At 37.2% G+C, this 2,771-nt stretch overlaps 1 long non-coding RNA gene across 2 annotated transcripts in view; it reads left to right on the top strand.

Moving 5' to 3' along the window:
- The window catches only part of LOC108526341 (uncharacterized), a 19,535-nt gene that overhangs the window by 5,852 nt on the left and 10,912 nt on the right, over nt 1–2,771 (top strand). Inside the window, exons 2-3 of one of the 2 annotated variants that reach the window (XR_001884496.1) lie at nt 1,951–2,071; nt 2,352–2,440. This is a non-coding gene — a long non-coding RNA (uncharacterized LOC108526341). The remainder of the gene's footprint in view (nt 1–1,950; nt 2,072–2,351; nt 2,441–2,771) is intronic. The other variant, XR_001884497.1, reaches the window with a different exon arrangement.

Below are 2,771 nucleotides of genomic sequence, written 5' to 3' on the forward strand. Positions count from 1 at the left end.
TTTTTTTTTTTTTTTTTAAAAGGGAGCCTATTTTTTAATTTTTTTTTTTTTTTTTTTTTTTTTTTTTTTTTTTTTTTTGTCTTCTCTCTTAACCATATGCTACTGGGTTTTTCTCTCAGTTATGTATCAATCTTTTTTTAATGAAAACTGGACATTTTGGTAGAATGGCATAGATTGAAGTTAATAGATTCTATGCCAGGAAACTGGCATGCCTTTTCATCCACGAGAACTTTAGAGTGAGTCATTAAGTTGAAATAGATGCTTTTTCTCTGTGTTTAGGAGTTGATTTCAGTATGGTTACTCTTAGTGCTACACAGGTGTATTAGTCCCTTCTCACGCTGCTGATAAAGACATACCCGAGACCGGGTAATTTATAAAGAAAAAGAGTTTTAATGAACTAATAGTTCCACATAGCTGGGGAGGCCTCACAATCATGGCAGAAGGCAAAAGGTACATCTTACATGGTGGCAGACAAGACAGAATAGGAGAACCAAGCAAAAGCAGTAACCCCTTATAAGACCACCAGATATCCTGAGACTTATTCACTACCACGAGAACAGTAGGCAGGAAACTGCCCCCATGATTCAATAAACTCCCACCGGGTACCTCCAGCAACACGCGGGAATTATGGGAACTACAATTCAAGATGAGATATGGGTGGGGACACAGTCAAATTATATAAACGGGCTTCATATTGCATTTAATGTTACATTGTGTTTAATTTAAGGACTATTTTGCCAGCAAGTTTTTGTCAATGTCTACTCTACCCTCAGCTTTGCATCTTCCCTTTGTCCCAGACCTCAGAGCAGTCTGTCTTCATGCTCTTCACCTTTTCTATCTATAACTTGCTACTTGACACATTCCAGACTGGAGATGAGGTACAGGTTCTAGGTTGTTGTACTTAAGCCCATTCATAGGTAGGCACTGTGATCCTGGATCTTTGGGGTGAGGTCTCCTTTGTGCTTGCGCTGAGTCCTGGCTGTGTGTTTTTGCCCGGCTTGTATTCTTGCCCTCTTCCATATGCAGGGGGTTTGTTCCTCTTCCACAATTTAAAGGTATTTTTTTACTGGTTTCTGAAGGGTGACAGTGTTTGCTGCCTGTTCTCAAATAGTGTCAGGGTTTTTGCTCCATAGGAGAGCCGCGGGGCAGTGGGAGAATCTGGAGGAGGGGATGAGTCGTGGAGCAGTTTCCATTTCTTACCGCAGCTTCTGTTCTTCTCGCACAGTTGTGTACTATGGGGGAAAAAAAAAAAGGCTTCTCAGGGTTCTTGTCAATGACTTTTGTGAGCATCTGGTGATAACTTGTGGAGAAAAGCCGGAAGGAGTACCCATTTCCCTAATGCCTTCTGTCCCTAGAGTTTCTCTATTCTCTAACTAGTAAACACACATCCTTTTAAAAATCCATATTAAAATGTCAGATAATTTTTTAACATGTGTTTGGCAGCATCTCACCCTGCCAGGTAAGCAAGGCCGCATGCCCAGTCTCTTTGTGGAGGCAGTTGTCTTTCCTTAAATTTTAAAAGCAAGAGTTCAAGATATTCACTAAATGAGAATACGATGTCATTTTAAAGCTACCATTCATTGTACAGTTACATAGCTAAGCAAAGCAAATAAGATGAGGAATATGTTACTGTCCTCAGCTTCAAAGAGGTGCAGTATCCACACGGAGATAATCACAGAAACAGACATTGAATGCAAGGTATTACATATCATAATCACATGCAAATAGCTAGCCGAGGATATGTGGAAAAAGGGAATATCCTATTATTAGATGTTTAATTCCATTGCACTGCTGGACTCTAACCTAATATTAGAGCCTAGTCTAATATTAGTTATCAATTTAATCTATGACAAGGGTTATGCTCAAAAAGATTATAAAAAATTCATGTTAATTTTATGCTGAGGTGACTGGAGATAACTCCTTTTCCCCTCTTTTCCTATTCAATCATAGGCTCTTTTCCAAAGAAGAGTGCACAAAGAAACTACCAGAGAGATAGGGCAAAAACAAAGAAAACATTTTATTTCAGAAGCTCAGAAAGAACATTTTGAGAAAAAGATTGTCCAGTGTTCTAGTAAGTGTTTGGGTCTGTACGTTAGGACAAATTGGTTCTATGGACATATTTTTTGCCTTATGGTTTAAAATAGAAAGTTTTCCTATTTTCCACCCTTCCATAAATTCAGAATTCCAAGCTAGCATTCTGTAGTTTTCCAGAACAAGCTATTCCCTGACATGAAATGCAGAATGCTCACAAGTTGATTAGTTGAATTATTGACATATAATGCTGCTCAGTGATTTCTATATGCTGATTATCTTTACTTGCTAACCAACATATTTTCTATCATTCACAAAAGGTGTTAATGACAAGAGATTTTTATAATGGTAGTTGTCTGCAAAGCCTTTGGCGATCAAGATATTTACATTTCACAGATACAGCATTAAGGTAAAAATTCAATCTTCATGTGTCTTCTTGTCATGATAAAAACTCAAAAAATTTATAACTCTTAAAAGATAGTGAGGCACAGCAGTCTTTGAGGACCTCATAAGTCAAAATCACATGCGGATTGTTCATCATTTTCTCTTCCTAGGGAACTGCAATATAAATAATGTTATTCTTTTAAAAATCTATTTCTGAATACACTGTGAAAAAGGAGAAAAAATGAAAATCTAAAAAAAAGATAATTGTTTAAAATTTTCAGTGTGGTATATATCTGTGAAATGGATAAAAACACAGATATTTACGTATTGAAAGCACTTAGCAAGGAGTAGCCCCC

This window comes from Rhinopithecus bieti, unplaced genomic scaffold (genome assembly GCF_001698545.2).
Source record: "Rhinopithecus bieti isolate Rb0 unplaced genomic scaffold, ASM169854v2 scaffold_2272, whole genome shotgun sequence".
NCBI classification, from domain to species: Eukaryota; Metazoa; Chordata; class Mammalia; order Primates; family Cercopithecidae; genus Rhinopithecus; species Rhinopithecus bieti.